The following is a 23,454-nucleotide window of genomic DNA, read 5'->3' as shown; positions in this document are numbered from 1 at the left end:
CTCTAAGAGTTGAATAGTGTCTGGCCTTACATTTAGGTCTTTAATCCATTTTGAGTTTATTTTTGTGTATGGTGTTAGGGAGTGTTCTAATTTCATTCATCTACGTGTAGCTGTCCAGTTTTCCAGCACCACTTATTGAAGAGGCTGTCTTTTCTCCACTGTATACTCTTGCCTCCTTTATCAAAGATAAGGTGACCATATGTGCGTGGGATTATCTTTGGGCTTTCTATCCTGTTCCATTGATCTATATTTCTGTTTTTGTGCCAGTACCATACTGTCTTGATTACTGTAGCTTTGGAGCATACTCTGAAGTCAGGGAGCCTGATTCCTCCAGCTCCGTTTTTCTTTCTCAAGATTGCTTTGGCTATTCGGGGTCTTTTGTGTTTCCATACAAATTGTGAAATTTTTGGTTCTACTTCTGTGAAAAATGCCATTGGTAGTTTGATAGGGATTGCATTGAATCTGTAGATTGCTTTGGGTAGTAGAGTCATTTTCACAATGTTGATTCTTCCAATGCAAAAACATGGTCTATCTCTCCATCTGTTTGTATCATCTTTAATTTCTTTCATCAGTGTCTGATAGTTTTCTGCACACAGGTCTTTTGTCTCCTTAGGTAGGTTTATTCCTAGGTATTTTATTCTTTTTGTTGCAATGGTAAATGGGAGTGTTTCCTTAACTTCTCTTTCAGATTTTTCATCTTTAGTGTATAGGAATGCAAGAGATTTCTGTGCATTAACTTTGTGTCCTGCTACTTTACCAAATTCATTGATTAGCTCTAGTAGTTTTCTGGTAGCATCTTTAGGATTCTCTGTGTAGAGTATCATGTCATCTGCAAACAGTGACAGTTTTACTTCTTCTTTTCTGATTTGGATTCCTTTTATTTCTTTTTCTTCTCTGATTGCTGTGGCTAAAACTTCCAAAACTATGTTGAATAATAGTGGTGAGAGTGGACAACCTTGTCTTTTTCCTGATCTTAGAGAAAATGGTTTCAGTTTTTCACCATTAAGAACGATGTTGGCTGTGGGTTTGTCATATATGGCCTTTATTATGTTGAGTTAAGTTCCCTCTATGTGTACATTCTGGAGAGTTTTTATCAACAATGGGTGTTGAATTTTGTCAAAAGCTTTTTCTGCATCTATTGAGATGATCATACGGTTTTTATCCTTTGATTTGTTAATATGGTTTATCACACTGATTGATTTGCATATATTGAAGAATCCTTGCATTCCGGTGATAAACCCCACTTGATCATGGTGTATGATCCTTTCAATATGCTGTTGAATTCTGTTTGCTAGTATTTTGTTGAGGATTTTTGCATCTATTTTCATCAGTGATATTGGCCTGTAGTTTTCCTTCTTTGTGCCATTTTTGTCTGGTTTTGGTATCAGGGTGATGGTGGCCTCGTAGAATGAGTTTGGGAGTGGTCCTCCCTCTGCTATAATTCGGAAGAGTTTGAGAAGGATAGGTGTTAACTCTTCTCTGAATGTTTGATAGAATTCTCCTGTGAAGCCATCTGGTCCTAGACTTTTGTTTGTTGGAAGATTTTTAATCACAGTTTCAATTTCAGTGCTTGTGATTGGTCTGTTTATACTTTCTATGTCTTCCTGGTTCAGTCTCAGAAGGTTGTGCTTTTCTAAGAATTTGTCCATTTCTTCCAGGTTGTCCATTTTATTGGCATAGAGTTGCTTGTAGTAATCTCTCATGATCCTTTGTATTTCTGCAGTGTCAGTTGTAACTTCTCCTTTTTCATTTCTAATTCTATTGATTTGACTCCTTTTTTTCTTGATGAGTCTGGCTAATGGTTTATCAATTTTGTTTATCTTTTCAAAGAACCAGCTTTCAGTTTTATTGATCTTTGCTATTGTTTCCTTCATTTCTTTTTCATTTATTTCTGATCTGATCTTTATGATTTCTTTCCTTCTGCTAACTTTGGGTTTTTTTTGTTCTTCTTTCTATAATTGCTTTAGGTGTAACGTTAGGCTGTTAATTTGAGATTTTTCTTGTTTCTTGAGGTAGGATTGTATTGCAATAAACTTCCATCTTAGAACTGCTTTTGCTGCATCCCATAGGTTTACAGTCATCGTGTTTTCATTGTCATTTGTTTCTAGGTATTTTTTGATTTCATCAGTGATCTCTTGGTTATTTAGTAGTGTATTGTTTAGCCTCCATGTGTTTGTATTTTTTACAGATTTTTTCCTGTAATTGATATCTAGTCTTATAGCGTTGTAGTCAGAAAATATACTTGATACGATTTCAATTTTCTTAAATTTACAAAGGCTTGATTTGTGACCCAAGATATGATCTATTCTGGAGAATGTTCCATGAACACTTAAGAAGAAAGTGTATTCTGTTGTTTTTGGATGGAATGTCCTATAAATATCAATTAAGTCCATCTTCTTTAATGTATCATTTAATGCTTGTGTTTCCTTACTTATTTTCATTTTGGATGATCTGTCCATTGGTGAAAGTGGGGTGTTAAAGTCCCCTACTCTGATTGTGTTACTGTCGATTTCCCCTTTTATGGCTGTTATCATTTGCCTTATGTATTGAGGTGCTCCTATGTTGGGTGCATAAATATTTACAATTGTTATATCTTCTTCTTGGATTGATCCCTTGATCATTATGTAGTGTCCTTCTTTGTCCTTGTAATAGTCTTTGTTTTAAAGTCTATTTTGTCTGATATGAGAATTGCTACTCCAGCTTTCTTTTGATTTCCATTTGCATGGAATATCTTTTTCCATCCCCTCACTTTCAGTCTGTATGTGTCCCTAGGTCTGAAGTGGGTCTCTTGTAAACAGCATATGTATGGGTCTTGTTTTTGTATGCATTCAGCCAGTCTATGTCTTTTGGTTGGAGCATTTAATCCATTTACATTTAAGGTAGTTATTGATATGTATGTTCCTATTACCATTTTCTTAATTGTTTTGGGTTTGTTATTGTAAGTCTTTTCCTTCTCTTGTGTTTCCTGCCTGGAGAAGTTCCTTTAGCATTTGTTGTAAAGCTGGTTTGGTGTTGCTGAATTCTCTTAGCTTTTGCTTGTCTGTAAAGGTTTTAATTTCTCCGTCGAATCTGAGTGAAATCCTTGCTCGGTGGAGTAATCTTGGTTGTAGGTCTTTCCCTTTCATCACTTTAAATATGTCCTGGCACTCCCTTCTGGCTTGCAGAGTTTCTTCTAAAAGATCCGCTGTTAACTTTATGGGGATTCACTTGTATGTTATTTGTTCTTTTTCCCTTGCTCCTTTTAATTTCTTTTCTTTGTATTTAATTTTTGATAGTTTGATTAATATGTATCTTGGAGTGTTTCTCCTTGGATTTATCCTGAATGAGACTCTCTGCACTTCTGGGACTTCATTGACTATTTCTTTTCCCATATTAGGAAAGTTTTCAACTATAATCTCTTCAAATATTTTCTCAGTCCCTTTCTTTTTCTCTTCTTCTTCTGGGACCCCTATAATTCAAATGTTGGTGCGTTTAATGTTGTCCCAGAGGTCTCTAAGACTGTCCTCAATTCTTTTCATTCTTTTTTCTTTATTCTACTCTGCCGTAGTTATTTCCACTGTTTTATCTTCCAGGTCACTTATCCATTCTTCTGCCTCAGTTATTCTGCTATTGATTCCTTCTAGAGAATTTTAAATTTCATTTATTGTCTTGTTCATCATTGTTTGTTTGCTCTTTAGTTCTTCTAGGTCCTTGTTAAATGTTTCTTGTATTTTCTTCATTCTATTTCCAAGATTTTGGATCATCTTTACTATCATTACTCTGAGTTCTCTTTCAGGTAGACTGCCTATTTCCTCTTCATTTGCTTGGTCTGTTGGGTTTTTACCTTGCTCCTTCATCTGCTGTGTGTTTCACTGTCTTTTCATTTTGCTTAACTTACTGTGTTTGGGGTCTCCTTTTTGCAGGCTGTAGGTTCGTAGTTCCCGTTGTTTTTGGTGTCTGCCCCCAGTGGCTAAGGTTGTTCAGTGGGTTGTGTAGGCTTCCTGGTGGAGGGGCATGGTGCCTGTGTTCTATTGGATGAGGCTGGGTCTTGTCTTTCTGTTGGGCAGGACCGTATCCAGTGGTGTGTTTTGGGGTGTCTGTGACCTTTTTATGATTTTAGGCAGTCTCTCTGCTAATGGGTGGCGTTGTGTTCCTGTCTTGCTAGTTGTTTGGCATAGGGTGTCCAGCACTGTAGCTTTGCTGGTCGTTGAGTGGAGCTGGGTCTTAACGTTGAGATGGAGATCTCTGGGAGAGCTTTGCCATTTGATATTATGTGGAGCTGGGAGGTCTGTGGTGTACCAAGGTCCTGAACTCAGCTCTCCCACCTCAGAGGCACAGGCCTGACACCTGGCCAGAGCCCCAAGACCCTGTCAGCCACATGGCTCAGAAGAAAAGGGAGAAAAAAAGAAAGAAAGAAAATATAAAATAAAACACAATAAAGTTATTAATATAAAAAATTTTAAAAATTATTAAAAATTAAAAAAATTAAATAGTTATAAAAAAAGAAAGAAAGAAAGAAGAGAGCAACCATACCAAAAAACAAATCCACTGACGATAACAAGCAGTAAAAAGTATACTAAAAAAAAAAAAAAGATCAAAAAAACGGACAGACAGAACCCTAGGACAAATGGTTAAAGCAAAGCTATACAGAGAAAGTCACACAATGAAGCATGCACATATGCACTCACATAAAGAGAAAAAGGAAAAAATATATTTATGTCTATATATATAAAAAAAAGGAAGAGAGCAACCAAATCAATAGACAAATCTACCAATCATAATAAACTCTAAATACTAAACTAAGATAAACATAAAACCAGAAACAAATTTTAGATGCAGCAAGCAAACCCCAAGGCTACAGTTGCTCCCAAGTCCACTGACCCAGTTTTGGGATGATTCATTGTCTATTCAGGTATTCCACAGTTACAGGGCACATCACGTTGATTTTGGAGATTTAATCCGCTGCTCCTGAGGCTGCTGGGAAAAATTTCCCTTTCTCTTCTTTGTTCGCACAGCTCGTGGGCTTTAGCTTTGGATTTGGCCCTGCCTCTGCGTGTAGGTCGCCTGAGGGTGTCTGTTCTTCTCTCAGACAGGACGGAGTTAAAGTAGCAGCTGATTCGGGGGCTCTGGCTCACTGAGGCCGGGGGAGGGAGGGGTACGGAATGCAGGGCAAGCCTGCAGCGGCAGAGGCCGGTGTGACGTTGCAATAGCCTGAGGTGCGCCGTGTGTTCTCCCGGGGGAGTTGTCCCTGGATCACGGGACCCTGGCAGTGGCGGGCTGCACAGGCTCCCGGAAGGGGAGGTATGGAGAGTGACCTGTGCTTGCACACAAGCTTCTTGGTGGCTGCAGCAGCAGCCTTAGCATTTCATGCCCGTCTCTGGGGTCCGCGCTGATAGCTGCGGCTCGCGCCCGTCTCTGGAGCTCGTTTAGGCGGTGCTCTGAATCCCCTCTCCTCGTGCACCCCGAAACAATGGTCTCTTGCCTCTTAGGCAGGCCCAGACTTTTTCCCGGACTACCTCCCGGCTAGCTGTGGTGCACTAGCCCCTTCAGGCTGTGTTCACGCAGCCAACCCCAGTCCTCTCCCTGGGATCCGACCTCCGAAGCCCGAGCCTCAGCTCTCAGCCCCCGCCCGCCCCGGCGGGTGAGCAAACAAGCCTCTCAGGCTGGTAAGTGCTGGTCGGCACGATCCTCTGTGCGGGAACCTCTCTGCTTTGCCCTCTGCAGCCCTGTGGCTGTGCTCTCCTCCGTGGCTCCGAAGCTTTCCCCCTCCACCACCCGCAGTCTCCGCCCGCGAAGGGGCTTCCTAGTGTGTGGAAACCTTTCCTCCTTCACAGCTCCCTCCCAGAGGTGCAGGTCCTGTCCCTATTCTTTTGTCTCTGTTTTTTCTTTTTTCTTTTGCCCTGCCCAGGTACGTGGGGAGTTCCTTGCCTTTTGGGAAGTCTGAGTTCTTCTGCCAGCGTTCAGTAGGTGTTCTGTAGGAGCTGTTCCACATTTAGATGCATTTCTGATGTATTTGTGGGGAGGAAGGTGATCTCCACATCTTACTCCTCCGCCATCTTGAAGGTCTCCCCACACCACCTTTCTTGCAAGGACGTTTCAGTCTATCTGAAGGGATTAGATAAGGTCAGATTTTTAAAAATTAAATAATACATAGAGAGAACAGATTGGTGGTTGCCAGAGGTGGGGGGTGGGGGGTGGGCAAAATGAGTGAAGGGAATCAAAGGTACAAACTCTCAGTTATAAAATAAATAAGTCATGGGGATATAACATACAGCTTGGCAACTATAGTTAATAACACTGTAGTGTATATTTGAAAGTTGCTAAGAGAGTAGACCTTAAAAGTTCTCATCACAAGAAAAAAAATTCTGTAACAGTGTATGGCGATGGACATTAACTAGATTTATTGTGGTGATCATTTCACAATATCCACAAATATCAAATTGTTAGGTTGTATGCCTGAAACTAATATGATGTTGTATGTCAATTATACATCAGTTTTAAAAAGAAAAGAAAAGTAACCAACACAAATAATTCAGCTCAACAATTCAAGTCAACAAAACCCTCATTGAGGGCCTCAGTCCCCATGTAGTCAATGGTAGTTATGGTTACCAAGAAGCACGGGAGGGGTCCAAAGGAGGGATTGGTTGCTGCAACCAAGGGCCAGTTAGGGCTTTGTGGAGGGAGCAGATGTGATATGGGTCATGAAGGATGAACTGGATGTTAATAAACCTGAGAAGAGAAAGGCAGGCTTTGCTGGGTGGACACCCTGTATACAGAGTAATGGGTTTGGGGTGAGGGAAAGAGGGACTACTATAGGGGAAGCAGGAAACAGGATAGGAAAGTCATTGGAGGAAATTTATGTAGAACCCTGAATTCTTGTTAAGCCATTTAGATTTAGTACTGTCAAAATTAGTGAAAGATTTTGAGCAAGGAGTGACCTAAAAAAAATGCTACCTCCAGATAGTTGTAGGATAAGGAGGAAAAATAAGCATACGCATATTGTTAAATGTATTAAATCACCCTAATAGGACTTGGGTGGGGGACTGGGACAGAGATGGCGTATGTCAGTCTGATTGACTGAAAATTGAGTAAGTTTCTCAAGAAAGAATGGTACTAACTTTCAAGTTAGTACATATAGCAACAATGCTAATAAGAGGTATAAAAATGTAGTTTAATCTATAAGGACTATTTTCAGAACCATAATAATAATTTAATAATTTGTTTAAAACTATTTCTAACAGACACATTCATTATTTTTGTATGCAAGTGCTTCTCCTGAGTCAAATGATGATTCTAAACAAGTTCCACTCCAAGTAGGGTCAACAGTTTATGATATTGTTTAGCAATACATTTATTCATAGGTATTACAAAGGTAAACATCAAACTTGTAAATTAATAATATTTTGGTGTAATTTCATCTTCTGCACCCAGTGAAATAACCAGTAAGGAGCTAAGTAAGCCCTTAAATGATCTTCTGGACAATCATCCTTTCTGCTTCGTGCCCACATCCATTAAACAGTAGAACGTTCGTTAGTCATAATGTATGACGGAAGGAATATGGAGCAAGTCTCTAACCATAAACTGTGTCTAAACATAGACCTTTAACAGTTTCTCTTATTTTAACATGTTTAAGTCTGTGACACTGCCATATGCAATGAATACAACCTAAGCAGAGTCATGCCTTAGTTAAAATAAGGTTTTGCAATTACAGAAAATTACGGCAAGAGGCAATTACCCATAGGCCCACTCTCCCCTGTGAGTCTCCTACCATCCATTTTGCAAATAAGCATGAACTAAGGGAGTAATCTGGTTATAAATAGAGGAGAGCAACAAGTTCTCCTGATATGTCTAGGGGAAATGCATTTTCCAGTTAAAAATTATCTTTGTTTAAAAATAAGAATTTGAATGGAATACAAAAAGGGGAACAGCAGTTTTGGAGTGGGGGTGACGCTAGACTGCTAAGCTAATAAAGCAAGAACTTAAGAACATAAGAATATATAGTTTGGCCTATGGAATAATCCAAAGGAATTTTAACTAGACTTAGAGATCACTTCACTAAGTCTTGGTACTGTTTGGTTTGGGAGGCAGGGGGACATTGTTTTGTTTTGTCTTCGCTTTTGTTTTTTTGAAGACCTACCCAGAGCAAGAATTTTGCAAAGGCAAAACACCTGGTTTGTTCATTTATTGATCTATTTAAGTGTCCATTCTGGAACACTTCATAAACAATAGTCAGGCCTATACTTTTCTTCTCAAGAGTGGGGTCTGCTGGAGATGATGTGTTAGTTGTCTAGATTTGCTTTTTAATTTTATGTTGGATTTGGGAATAATAAGATGGGGGGGAAATATTTTAACAATTGCTCTGTTACTTACAGTTTGGGAGATAGCACAAGACCACAGAGGTATCCTGTAGCTGGATCCCTAAACATAATTTCAAAGTGTGAGATTATTCAACAAGCCTGAGTAGAGTAACTACTGTGTGCACAGCACAGTAGGTGTTGAGAATACAAGGATGAAAGCTTATGGTGCCTGCCCACAAAGAGCTCACAGTCTGAGCAAGTAGACAGTAACAGCAATGTGAAATTTTGAGTCCCGTTTCAGAAACTTCCCAGAGAAGGTACTACCAGGCGTCAGTCTTGGGAAGTTGTGGGAATTAGCCCTTAATGAACTGGGGGAAGGAAAGGAGGGAAAGAGAAAGAGTGTTCTAGGCAGAGGGAACAGTATTTGCTAAGGTCGTTAAGTAGAATACAGAAGAAACAAGTGTTCTGTACAATTCAGTGAGCAATACAAGATGACCGGTTAAAGTCAAATAATGAAGGGCCTTGCATGTCATGTTAAAAAGTTTGGATATCATCCTGAAGTTAGTGGGAAGTGGCATAATCAGCTTTGCTTACAGAAGAGGTAAACACATCATTTGCTTTTAAAACTTATTTCTGAGTTCTAAATTTGTTAACCCAATAAGATAATTTTATTGTAGTTAATTAGGACTGGTTTTATTCTTCATTTATACCAGTGCTACAAAGGCAAATTAAGTATGAATTTCATTATAAAAATAGCACAGTTCTGTTTGTAAGTTTAAATCTTTATCAAACATAACACAGTGGGGAAAATACCTTAGCTCAAGGAAAAGCTTATATAAAGTCAAAACCAGCCTTAAAATTCCACTCGGCATGTAGTCATTGTTCCAGGCCATTACGATTTTATCCACACAGAATATAACTGTATACTCTTAAAGGATTTTTACTACTTGAGATTTGTTCCATCTTAAAATTTGTACTAAAACTTACTGGAAAACTAGTTTGAAAATAAAATTGTAACTCAGCCTTTGCAGAAGCTACAAGAGGTTCTACACATTTCCCTTATTTGGCATAGCATCCCCTAGTCTTGTAAAAAAATTGTTGTAGTGACAATATAATTGTAGAAATACTATGGAAGCATTGAGTGTTATTTATCTTAAGTGTTTTGCCACTTTATAATATAATAGTGCTAGAATTTACACATCAAATCTAATGGAGAGCTCAACTGGTACCTTTAACAAATTGAGGCTATAAAATTATATAGGCCACTGATGTGTGCCTAGGGATATTCAGCTGCTGGTTTCCTAGTGGAGAATGCCAGAATTCAGTGGTCGGAGAAAAACTTGTTTAGTACCCTACGCCACACAGAGTGCCAGAGGCACCCCTTCAACCTTAAGGTGAGTCTAGTTAAGGAGAAGAGGGGTGGGATAGCTGTCCAAGATCTCTCCAAGGCAGTTGATTTTCCACAGATAGCAAGTATGCTGCTCTTCCTCTTACTTAGCAAGGATAATCTGTAGATACAGCAGTCCGAGAGGTCAGTTGGACAAGCTGCTTTCTGCAGTCATCTTACACTGGCCAAAGGAACCCGGGAAAAGAAACTTAAACAAGGTGGATGTGAGCTGGACCTAGAAGGGGAATCTATCCTGTTAAGGTAGAAGTGTTGGAGAGAGGCTTACGGTCAAAGGCAGACAAGTGGCAACATATGTTTGCACATGGCAGTATATTGCCTGGCTGATATGGAGGGCCATACAAGATGGCACTGATGAAAGGACTAGTTTTTAGATGAAACTACCTGTTATATTGCAGTGAGGTTCATCCAATTATACAGGACCTTCTGCATTTTACTGACATCTATGTGAGTAGTCACAGGATTAGGTGGCTGGTGTTGGGGTGCTGGGGGCCTGTATAGCAGCCCACCTCCCTGAGGAGATGAAGATGGTGGGGACAGCCTGCTGAGCTCCTGAAGGGTGCACTGGAGAGTCACAGCACTGGGCTAGGGAAACAACACTCACAAACCATTGCTGAAGCAGCAGTGCCCAAGGCCTGCACACCAGTAGGAGATGGTCCTCACACTACCTTGGATGTGGCAGCAGTCAGAATTCTCAAGGTAAAAGAATGGTCTGCCCAATTGAGGTGAAATTGAGAAAGGGCAAATGCAAAAGCAAATACTGAAATAGGAAGAAGGAATCAGAAATGCAGGATGGAAAAAGGTGGGATAATAAGACAACAGAGAAGGAAGTCAGCCTTGTCACCTGCTGATTTGTCACACTGCCACCATAAGCATATTGTTTTTCCTCAGGCTTTAAATTCTTTAATTTTTTCCTATTAATTTTCTCTGTTTTACCTTTAATATGGGAATAAGAATCTATCATATATACATATATAATTTTTGTAAGGCCATAATGAAAGCATTTGGAGGTCATTTGGTTTCCAAAGAAACCAAAATTAATTTTCCAAAGAAAATTTTTCTAATATGCCATGAGTTTTTACTATATTACTAGCATAGCTTTTAACAAACAAAAATTGGCTCCATATCAAATCCTCCTGTGTGATATGATTGAATGGATGCTTCATCAACGACAAATGATATAGATCACTATTATGTTTAGTGGAGACTCCTCAGACCTGCTCATTTGACTCATTTACATGCAGTTTTTCCCACTACGTTTGAAAATATTCCCCATCTGTTCTCTAGTTCTGATTTAAAATTTCATCACTGTCTTGAAAGATGATGACCATAATATCCTTGACATAGTCAATATAATAAATAAAAATTGCTTCTGAAATTTACATTTTCACAGCTTTTTCATAGCTAGAACTTGTTCACACAAAAGTTCTCAGAGTTACACATAGGTTCTAATTAGAGCTCTAGTTAAAGCTATGTTTGCTAAGTAGTCTTCATAAGCATTAACATTCCATTTCTGTGGCTGGGTCCTATTGCCACGAACTGTCCTTTCATATCACAAAATATTATAAAATGCAAAAGGTTCTAGATTCTTTTTGTTTTGCCAGATCACATTTGTGTGAATGTTTGCAATTTCCCTAATGAGAAATAACTTTAAGAAAGAAAGGCTGATTTTGCCTGTTTTTGCATCCATTCATCTGGAATATGCCAAAGCAAGGGAAGTCATTCAATGCTATGGTTGTTCCTCCTGATTGGATTTCAGTGTCACATTCAAAATACAACACTGAGCAAAGAAACCAAGATAGGATGTGTAATTACATGCAAGGACATAGAAAACTATATTAAAAAGACCTGCTTTTCTGCAGCTTTCTTGCTTCCTTCCACTTGTCTATAACAGAAGTACCACCCTTACGTATAGAAACTTCACAGTTTTGTTAAATACAATTTATTGAGCCCTAGTGTCAACCAGGTACCATTTGGGGTGTGTATTACTTCAGTTAGTCCTCACAAGAACATTAAGAAATGCATATTATCCCTACTTGACAGACATGGCAGTGAGACTTGGAAAGGTTAAGTGACTTTCTCCCGACACATACCAAAAACACAGTGTTGCTTGGGTTTGAACTGAGACTTATTTGACTCTAAAACTCATGATCTTACCCACTCTTCTGTCTCAATCCTATTTCATATCTTTCTGTCAGGGAGTTGTATAAGAAAAAAATTTATTCTGTGGTTCTCAGACTTTCTAAAAAGGTCAAGTCTTCCCGTAAACTCTAATTCTTGGTATAATAAACTCTTGGTATAATAAGGCTAGAAAAAAAGGTAGCACAAGCAACTAAAGAAGAAACAACCTCAAATAAAATAATTTAGAACTTAAAAATACTATGCAGTGAGAAAATAGTATGGTTGTTCTAATTCTGAAAGCCATGGAAAGAGACCTGTAGTTGAAGGTCACTGACAGGACCTCCTTACACCTACCTGGCAGCTTTACAGTCATCCATATTGACCACATATGTGCCTGAAGCCAAAGGTTTTCATTTAAAGGTTTCCACAAACAAATTATTACATTTCTAGGGAGAAATAATTCTAGGCTAATTTTAAAATTAACAATATGAATTGCTCAATTTTTCCATTTTCTTCTAAAATGAAAACTTGGAATATGATGGACTCTATGGATGTGCTCCATGCAGTAACCATTTTAAGTATATATAACAGATCTAAGAACACAGACTTTTTTTAAATCTGTTTATTCATGCCAAGAAATCCTCTTAAAGACTGCCTTAGTTTGGCATCAACCTTTAACACATCAACTACATAACTGGCACATGTCCATCTCCCTTTGTACTCTACAGACAGAAACCATGTATGGGGCATGTTTCCCCACAAGATGTTTTTCAGAGTTTATGCTGCCAAACAAGCATTAAGCTACTCTAAATTCCGGGCAAGTATGTAACTTTACAGGTACACAGTACTGCACTAAAACATTGAAGAGAACTTTCTATTCATCCCACTCTGCTAACAGAGCCATTCAGTCCTGTCCAGAAAGATGAGTCCATTTTAAACCCTCCTTTGAGTCTACAGATTAGGAGAAGGGAGAAGTTACTGCTGAAAAATGAAAAAGAAGGGGAGAAGAAATGGTCATGGCCCCCAAGAAGCAAAAGCATGTTTTTCAGGTTTCCCAGGTTCCAACATTTTGTGTTAGAGAGGGCAGAAGAGATAAGAGCTGGAAAATGAATCCTTTTCACAACAGCGTTCAGGATTTCAGCAAAGTGAGTTTTAATTTCAGATTTTTTAAACTGAAAGAGATTTCAGAGAATATACAGTCCAAATGTATTTTTGCTTCTAATAGAACTGTAAGGTAAAATGCCCCAAACTCATTTAAAAGTCCAAAGACTATTTTATATGCTAGCTTGAGAATTCTTTAGCATCAAAACTCACCAGGTCATAGTTTTAGGAAACAGTATTTTCTTTTGTCCCCTATTGCCTTTAGGTACTCCTCAAACTAATACTCAGGAGTTTTTTGAATGCTATTTCTTCACATCACTGAAAGTGTTTTAACACAGGGGCTGGGGGATATCCCACAGCCTGTGTACGTCAAACACAATTTATCAGCAAATTAAATTCAAGTATGCATGATAATTCATGAATAATTTGAGGGAAATGGTAACTATAGTATCAATTTGGAACAAAACCAAAAAGTCAAATCTCACTTGGTTTAATGGCATATGAAACACTTGGGCACAAGCTGATAGTTGCTTGCATTTAACATTTTGAACACCAAATAATCTTATGCCTTAATATGATGAAGGCTGCCGAGTCCCCCTTCCTGAAAAATTCTTAATACTTACAAGGAATAATAAGTCTAGGATTTCTTAACTACCTCCTTGCTCAAGGAAGAGAGAGAGAATAAATAACCACTTAGGATGAGATCTTTCCTTGTTATACTTTATCATAGAGTGAGTTTTTCATATGTTAGAGGAAAAATTATAAAAGTATAAAAGTAAGCATCACAATATATATTGTATATATACAAAGATATATGTATGTACACCATATGTCAAAGAGAGAAAGTATAGATATTCAATCTTGTTGAATCCTCACAACTTTCTATATTGGGGTGGATGCAGCATCTATTTTTCAATGTTTTTTAATCAAGTTTTCAATCTTGAAGTTGAAGGTATGACACAGATTCAGCAACTGTTAACATTCTGCCATATTTGCATGCCATGCTTTAGCACCATCTTTAAACACAGGTAACTGGTCAAATCCCTACCCCACCCCCCCACTACTGGGATTCACGTTGCACCATTTGCATATTTCCAATGATAGGAACCTCATTATCTCCTAATATATTAAAATGTCCAATGACCACAACATTTTTTCTTTCACTGAACTAAAATCTGCCTTTCTTAGATTTTTACCTGCTTATTCTAGTTCTGTTCTTTGGAAAGACATGGTCAAGATCTTTTCCTTCTTCTCTAAACAGCCTTTCAAAATCCTCAAGTCCACTCTCACAACAGACTAGCTCAGATACAAATCTCATCTTGTAAGTTGAGTACAGTCAGCGGGGTTGGGGGAAAGATAGGATGATGTAAGGAGAGGAGGGACTATAGGCCTTCTTAAGGGTTGGCCTTTTTTCCCACAGGTTTTGATACATAACATTTTCATTTTCATTCAGTTTGAAATAGTCCTAAATTTCAACTTTGTTATCTTCTTTAAATCATGAGTTCTTTTGAAGTGTATTTCTTCTTTTCCAAAAGAGAGGGATTTTTTTAGTTTTGTCATCATTGTTGTTGCTGTTTCTATCTTATTTGCATTGTAGTTAGAGAACAAAATCTGTATATTGCAATTTTTGAAGTTTATTTAGACTTGTCTTAAGACCAGAATATAGTCATTTTATTTTAATATTTCCTCAATACTTGAAAAGGTTATGTGTTCTGTACAGTGTTCTGTGTATGTAGGGTCAAAGTTTTTAATCATGTTATTCATATTTTCTATTCATTTCTGAAAATGTATGTTTATTCTTTTAGTTACTGGGAGAGATATGTTAAAATCTCTTACTGTGTTTATTCATTTTTCCCTTTAGTTTTATCCATTTTTGCTCTATCTATACTGAGGCTATGTGATTAAATGAAGTTAAATTTAGAATTTCTACATTTTCCTGGTGAACTAAACTTTTATCATTACACAGTACTACTTTTTATTCTTTGTAATCTTTTTTCCCTTAAAGTCAACTTTGATATTGCAAAGCTAACTTTCTTTTGGTTAGTGTTTGCATAGCATATTTTCCATCTTTTTTCTTTAATCTACCTGTGTCCTTATATTTAAATCATTTCTCTTGAAATATTTGGGTTTTGATTTTGTAATCAACCTGAGAATTTTTAGTTTTTATAAGAGCATTTAATTCACTTATCTTTAATGTAACTATTGATATGTTTAGGTTTAAACTACCATTTTACTATTTGCCTTTTTTTTTCATTCTGCACATTTTAGTTTCTTTTTCTTTCCTTTCTTGCTTTCTGTCTAAAATGATGGACTGTTTTGTATTATTCCATTCTCCCCTGTATTAGATTTGCAGTTTTATACTCTTTGCTATTCTTTTAGTGTTTTCCCTAGGGAATACTTTAACATGTACCCTTGACTTATCAAAGTCCAAAATAAATTGGTAGTTTTACCTCTTCCCAGATTATAGAAGGACCTTAAAAAACTTAAACTCCATTTACCTTCCTGCCAACCCATGTGCTTTATTCCCATGTATTTTAATTCTAATTTTTTATAAATCACAAAAGACCTTACATTTTTGTTTCATATAGTTGGTGTTCATTAAGATTTACCCACATATTTATCCTTTCATTGCTTTTCATTTTGCTGGATTTTAAAACAGAAAGAGACAAGAAAAAGGAATTTAGTACAAATTTGATGAGTCACACCCCTCACTCCCTTCATACTACCTATCCATTTGGAATTCAGAAAAATATAAGGGCCCTGAGGCATATGGGGAAACATTGTGCAGAAACCTCATAAGTACGATGTAATGAAATGGGCAGGAAAATACACAGAAGAATGTAACATGCTCTGAAGGCAAGAGGCACAAAGATACACTTTATTTTCAAAGTCTTAGGCAGTTAATGATTTGCAGATGTATTGCCAAGTTATACTCAGCAAATTTAGTAGTATGCCTCAATTTAATGGGCACAAAAGCTGTTTATTGTTGAATGAACAACAAGTATAATGTTAATTGGCCTCATACAATTAGGAGGTCACCAAGCCATGCTTGTTATAATTGGCATTGCCATAGCCAGGGGCTTATGTGACCTCAAGTGATGATTGGCCTGATGGAGTAAGCCAGGAATGTGTGTGCTTTGGGCTAGAGAGACTGACTAATCTGACTGTAAGGCCTCAAGGAGGGGGACCAGGAATCAAGCCACAGTGCTCACGGAGGGCATGGAGGACTCAGTTGAATGTACTCAGTCTCCATCCAGTTCATCACTCTCCAGGGGTTTGATCTGGAGCTGGGGATAGGAGGGAGGTGGGAGGGGCAAGGTGAAGCAGTGGAGCACCAGGAAAACACAATTGAAATATCAATGCAGAGGCATCCCCTAATAAGATGGGATCATAATTCCTCTGAAGGCCATCCAGTTTGAAGTAGATTCCCAGCTTGTATGGGATGGGCTTGAACTTTCATACAGTCTTTAATTCCTGGTACTCAGCCATCCTAGAGCAAAGACTAATGGGGCTGCTTGTTTCAAGACACAGTTTTACCTCCACAAGGTTGTAGATTGATGATTGATTGTAATATCATTCCAAATACCAGGGTCATCTTTTCCCAAACATTTTTTAATGGATAATTAAGTTTAAGAAGAAAAAAGGGAGTTTACCTGGGTATGACATATTCTCAGAGATGCCAGAGAACACTCCTGACAATTAACAATCATTTATCGGTAGAAAATGTCTTTCCCTTAAGGTTCTGAAAGCAATAAGCTTCACTTTGCCAGTGTGCAAAAAGAGGGGAAGAATGAGGATTAAGGTCTTTGCGTCCTTGCTTTTCTCTGTCTTAGCCTATGATTGGTCCATTTGGTTTGTGTGTAGTACAGAGGAGTCACGAGTTGATCGCTCATGTTCACCAGTTGGTTTTCTCCCCCACATTCATGAATATTTAATATGAATTCACGAGGTTAGACATGAACTGTATGTCTAACCTCATCCAATCATCTTGCAAATGAACACCACTAGCCACAGAGGAGACTAGGTGAGAGAGGGTCGATTTGCAGTGCAAATCCATCATCACTGCTGGTGAAGCAACTCCAAGTACATGTAGCACGATTTTTCCACATGGGAACACAGTGCAATGCCAAGGACTTCCAGAACACTTGATTCACCACTCTCTAAAACAAAGAAATTAACTATCAGGGAGGCTGATATTTGTTGATTTGGGTGATATTTTTGTTTACCATTTAAAGCACACCAAACTATTAACAATCTGTTTTGCCAGAACAGATATGAATTTAGAACTATAAATCTACTGCTGGTCATCAACGAAGTCAGTCCTCTTTTGTTACTTAATATCAGTATTTATTTTCTCCGCTAGAACTGCTTAGCTTGGGTGAATTCTAGCTGATAATTTCAGAAGGGTGAAAAGCTAACTAGAACTGGGCATTTTGCCCAGATAAATCTGATTCCAGTACTATGAAAGAAGCAGCAAGGGAAATAGAAAAATAGAAAATCTTTGACAAAAATTGTTGATAATTGGCTAAGGATTGGGGAGGGAAACAGAAGATTTGGAGAGCTATGAAAGTTATTCTAATGTAGAAGAAAGATGCAAGAGAGAAACCAACGCCCTAAAGATTAACAACCTTCTCTTTAAATCTAAGAAAAATTATATATTTATATAATATATATAAGAAATTTATACACATATATGACTACAATAAAACTTCTGCTATCCCGAACTCTTAAGAAATAAGCCTTTCTAGAAACCTAAATTGCAGAAGCAAAATAGAAATCTTAAGTTTGAATCTCTGCTCTGTGTGACCTTGGGCAGGTCACTCATCAACCTACATTTCAGTGGCAACTCCTGCCTCATCCAAAAATTATGGATAATGAAACCATTATTCCACAGGGATGTTACTAGGATTAAATCAGAGGCTTGTAGATCTAATTTCCTAATCAAATAATGGATGTTTAAATACTGTTAAATATTTGCCTATTTTTATGCCAGTTAATTTTAGAATTTTAACAAATTTGTATGTGAAGTTATATAAAATTTACACACCTTCTCCTTAATCAGATTTCAATCAACATAATTTAATGTCTTGATTACTCAGGTTATCATTATTAATAGCCATTAATGGATGAGGCAGCAATAAAATAGCAATGCCTCAGCACTTGTTGAAATAGTTGCTACCTTCCAGGATTATACTGAAAAATAAGATTCATATCCAAAATAACTGTAAGATCTTCACCCAATGAGTCCCTTTTATTCAAAAGGTTTCATAGATGAAGTAGAAAGAGTACTTTGCTGGGAACTAATTTATTGTCCTGTCACAAGAGAAAGGAAGAAAGGAAGAGAGAGGGAAAGAAGGAAGGAAGGAAGGAAGGTAGGAGGGAGGGAGGGAGGGAGGGAAGGAACGAAGGAAAGGAAGGAAAGAAGAAAGAAAGAGGGAGGGAGGGAGGGAGGAAGAAAGGAAGGAAGAGAGAGAGGAAGAAAAAAAAAGAAAGAAAGAAAGCAGCCAGGAGTAAAGTAGCTCATCCTTATAGCAAACATGAATCTTGACCTTTTTTTTCCTACTTTACTCCATTTATGAGATTAAATTAGTATGGTTGGGGAAGACATAAAATAAGGTTTTAGATCCACACAGATCAAGAAATAGCAGCAATTTGAACTTAACCACTACCTTTTCTTTACCATCAAATAATATTTACAAAGCATGCACAGTGTCCCACTCAGAACTAGTCAAAATATGGTTATTTTACTCTAAGCATTTACAGTCTGGAAACAAAAAGATTTATTTTGAAAATTCTGAACTTTTTAAAATCTGTGCATTATCCTTAAGGATAGATAGTCTATTTTACAGATGGAGAAACAGAGAGAAAAAGAATTGATGCCATAGCCCTAGATCACAGAGGCAGTGACAGAATAAAACTAATTATTTTTATTTTTATTATTCTTATTTCAGGAATAATATTCCTATTTCAGTGCATTATCATCAAACACACCATCTGGTCAATGGTGGCTTATTCCAAAGTAGTTCTGAATTATTCCCTAAATGTAAAGCAGCACAAATTAGAAAAGTTTAAGTGGTAATCTAAAGCATTTAAGGTACACAAAGTCTTTGCCCAGGAAAACACAGTGAAGTGACTCCATGTCGTGGTAAGTTATCAAATTATGGAAAGAACGTTGCAGAGATTAAAATGTTGCATAAGAGAGAGAAAGCAGCATGAGTCAGGGGTTTGGGAAATATGAGTCAGACTGAAGGGCAGGAGCCAAAAACATAGAGAATGTGGGCCTAAGCAGGGACTTAATGGACACGACAGAGACGTGGACACAGTTGCCTCCATTAACTTTGAGAGAAAACCAAACACGCAGTTCCATAGACTGGGGATCATTGTGATAAAGAGGCTAGCAGTGAGAGCTGAGCGAAGATCAGCTGGATTATTTAATGCAATGAGGATGCCAAAGTCAGCAAGAGAGGGACCTACAATAGTATAAATCACTAGAAGGGAGAGTGTGGGCACATTTTTGAAAAATGAGGAAATCACCAAATATTGCCATTAGCTATTCTTAATGCATTAGAATGATGAAATGTGAGTTGATTTACGTGTTGTGATATTTTAGGAAGCACATTCTATTATTTTGTACTTTGGTAATGTTTCCATTAGGCTATGTCTACATAGTTCAGAGCTGCTTCCTGTGGTGTGCAATCCAAACTCTAATCGCACCTTTAAGGCCTTGAATTTTGCTCATGACTTGAGCTACCATTTTATGAGTGCCTTCAACCAGGCACTGCACCAGACTCCTCACACACAGCACCTCCAGCCTTGCTGACTCCAGCTGTCTGCCATTCTTCTCATGCAAACTGCTTTTGTCTTATCAGCGTTTTCTAATGTGATCTCCCTTCTGCCTAGAAATAGCCTCCTATTTCTGCCAATCCATGTACCTTACCTTCTTCAAAATGCAGCTCAAAATTCACCTCCTCAGGCCAGCCTTCCACCTCTGATGCTGCCGTCTTCCTAGCTTTGCACTTCTCCACTCCATTGCTTTACAGCCATTTCCATTTACTGACATCTTGCTGTGTTTCTTACGTCTTGCCTGTTACTCTGCCTTGTAAATGTTTAGTTCCATGAGATAAAACACTGATCCTACTTTCTTTAAACTCTAGGCATCAGTTCTTAGCAAACAATCTTGATTCATTCATCCATTTATTGAACAAATATGTTTTGAAAACCCACCCTGTTTCTTGTACTCTGCAAGGTGCTAGGAATACAGAAAAAAGTAATACATAGACCCTGTCCTCAAAGAGCGTGGGTTCAGGGCCCAGGGAATGTGTTAACTGTCTGCCTAAAGAACCTAGTGAGCTTAACTGTCAAGGATAACTTACAGATAGTTTAAAAACAAAACAAAAACTCTTCTCCCCAGAGTACTGTTTCCTAGATTATCAGGAAAACCATAGCTGATGTGAGTAGTTTCCATTATGAATAAAGAATTGCTTTTGCTAATACAGGTATTCCCACCACAGAGGACTTTCATAAACATACCTGGGAGAACCAGGTCTTCTGGTACATTTGCACAGAGATGGATATTCTGCTTTGAGTTTCTAACATAGTAGTATATTTTAGTGATTTTCTTATTACATGATATTTAAGACATAGAAATGCATACAAGTAGAAAAGATAAGCATAAAAGAGTTTAACAATGTAGGGCTTCCCTGGTGGCGCAGTGATTGAGAATCTGCCTGCCAATGCAGGGGACACGGGTTCGAGCCCTGGTCTGGGAAGATCCCACATGCCGCGGAGCAACTAGGCCCGTGAGCCACAACTACTGAGCCTGCGCGTCTGGAGCCTGTGCTCCGCAACAAGAGAGGCCGCGATAGTGAGAGGCCCGCGCACCACGATGAAGAGTGGCCCCCACTTGCCACAACTAGAGAAAGCCGTCGCACAGAAACGAAGACCCAACACAGCCATAAATTAATTAATTAATTAATTTAAAAAAAAAAAAGAGTTTAACAATGTAAAACAGTTCTCACATGATTTTGTATAGATGTGTGAATAAACAATAACAGGATCTCAAAGTACAACTTCCAAATTAATAAAACCATGTTATTTAAATAAACCAATAAATTGATGGTATAATTGAAGATAGTTCAAAGAAATCCAGTCTATCTACACATCCTTCAGCATTAGATAACCTGCTAAGAGCAAAGAGGATAAATATTCTAAACTCGAATTGGAAAAGCCATAAATGAAAATGTAGTCTGTTCGTTTACTAGCAGATCCAGCTCAAGGTATAAGATGAAGCATCCATTCAACTCCTTTGGAATAATTTCTTGAAGGGGATTTCATGCAACTGTGTTTTATTGAATTTCAGGGAGGTTTCCCATCTGAAAGAATTAAAACTAAAAGTGAATCCAAGTAAGTAGAAAGTGTATTTAAAATACTACCACTCAGGGACTTCCCTGGTGGTCCAGTGGTAAAGAATCCACCTTTCAATGCAGGGGACACGGGTTAGATCCCTGGTCGGGGAACTAAGATCTCACATGCCGCAGGGCAACTAAGCCCGCGTGCCACAACTATTGAGCTCGCGCACCTCAACTAGAGAGGCCGCGTGCCGCAAACTGCAGAGCCCATGCACCCTGGAGCCTGCGTGCCACAGCTAGAGAAGAGAAAACCCATACACTGCAACTAGAGAGAAGCCCGAGCACCACAACAAAAGATCCTGTGTGCCGCAACTAAGACCCAATGCGGCCAATAAATAAAATAATTTTTTTGTAAAAAAAGCTTATTCTATAAAATAAATAAATAAAATAAAATACCACCATTCAATCCTAGGTGAGGTGAGTCCTGTTGCAGTTTTGTTATTGATAGAGAAAGGAAAAGAATATAGCGGCAGTAGAGACAGTGGTATTTTATTTGGTTTTTTGTTTTTTTATTAAATTACTTTAACTCACCTAATAGTTTTATTAAATAATCCTTCTTAGAAGGTAAGCAGACCTGGTTCTTAAAAAGGAATAAGTCCAGGGATCATGGCTTTTATGTTTGAAATCTATTTAATGATATATTAATTCCACTGGAAATGTTAGCCTATCAATCAAAGAGAGAACTAAACGACAAAAAAAAAAAAAAAATAGGAAGGAAATCACATCAGGAATGCGATGGGGTGGAGGCAGTTTGCAGAGGGATGTCTCAGAAAGAAAAGCCACAGTCACTGGTGAAGCCTCCTTTAGAAAATGTAGCAGCCAGCCTGAGCCCTTGATCTTCTGCCAGCACGTACCGAGGAAACTTGCCACATCTGAATCTCACATTGCCGTATCTCTCAGGGCTATTATCACTGCAAATGCTGGCAAATGTTCTTGACATAAAACAATATGAACTCTGCTGTCATTTCTGCATTAGCGGGTCATAAAGCTCTGAAGAAACCCCAGTAGACATGTTTTCATCAAGTGCGTACGAGAAAATAATAAAAGACACAAAAAGAGCAGATAATTTCAAAGCAAGATTGCTGTACCTCTGCATAGTACCTGAAAAGGACAGAGTTGTAATCACCGATTTGAAAATAACAGTAATAATAATAAAAAATTTCAAAACAGAAATAAAAAATAATAACGAAAAATTCGCCAAAACTTTAAAACCAGATAATAAGAATTATGTAAGTAGATGCTTTTATAGGTTATTATCCAATAAACAGCCATACATCCCTCGAGTATTCTTTATCTCCCCTCCCTCCTTCTTTTGGAGAGAATCTCTTATCATTTCCACACCTAGCTAACTAAAGCCGATATCTGCGGACAACTTTCTTATAACCTGAGCTTCCTACATTACTACACTGGGTGTAATATTACTGGGTGTAATAATGTGCATTTATGTGCACAGTGCAGCAGTTATGTTTGAAAATAAAGAAAGATGAAAGGCAACACACCAGGGGCTACTCTCTGAGCTTCTTAAAGGGAAGGCAGGATTTAAGGAATAAATTCTAATTACCGATGGTTCATTTTTGGTACTGATTTTTGCCCCACTATTTCTTCCAAAGCACCACCATGGGTCTGCCACAGTGATCATCTAAACACCCCTAAACCTTTCTCAGTTTTTATGCAAAATTTGTCATCTAGGAATTACAAATTTTAGATATTTTTTAATGAAGCTTAGAGTCTTCAGTTGTTGAAGAATGCCAAAATTTTATAATCCTTTCATCTGTGCTATTTAACCTCATAATATGAGAGATTTGATGAATGAAAAGGTGATGTGGATAAGGCAAAATTATATTTCACTTATAAATTACTGTAATATGAGAGATACACACAAGTGCCCATCATATTTTGATCTCAAAGAAATTTGTTATAACAAGTTCATATTATGACTGAATATTTTTTACTTTTCTGGAACTATAATCTACTTACTCCTTAAGGCACATTTAGTAAACTATTCCAAGAAGTGAAATGCTTGGGGAAAATATGTATTTTAAACTACACCAACCTATCTCTCCTAGAGGAATGTGATTAAATTGAATCCTTTTTATTTTGAAATTTGCAATGGAAAGTTCATACATTTATGTTGTGCTAAAGT

General features: G+C 37.8%; 1 protein-coding gene and 1 long non-coding RNA gene across 6 annotated transcripts in view; one reads left to right on the top strand and one right to left on the bottom strand.

The window, feature by feature from the left end:
• EFEMP1 (EGF containing fibulin extracellular matrix protein 1) overlaps positions 1–23,454 on the top strand; it is a 68,337-nt gene that overhangs the window by 27,531 nt on the left and 17,352 nt on the right. The window lies entirely within an intron of this gene.
• Positions 5,909–23,454, bottom strand: part of LOC133105420 (uncharacterized) — a 209,455-nt gene continuing 191,909 nt past the window's right edge. For both annotated transcript variants that reach the window (XR_009703853.1, XR_009703852.1), the window contains one exon: positions 5,909–6,084. This is a non-coding gene — a long non-coding RNA (uncharacterized LOC133105420). The remainder of the gene's footprint in view (positions 6,085–23,454) is intronic.

Source organism: Eubalaena glacialis, chromosome 14, assembly GCF_028564815.1.
Source record: "Eubalaena glacialis isolate mEubGla1 chromosome 14, mEubGla1.1.hap2.+ XY, whole genome shotgun sequence".
Taxonomy (NCBI): Eukaryota; Metazoa; Chordata; class Mammalia; order Artiodactyla; family Balaenidae; genus Eubalaena; species Eubalaena glacialis.
This window is presented reverse-complemented; position numbering and strand designations above follow the sequence as displayed.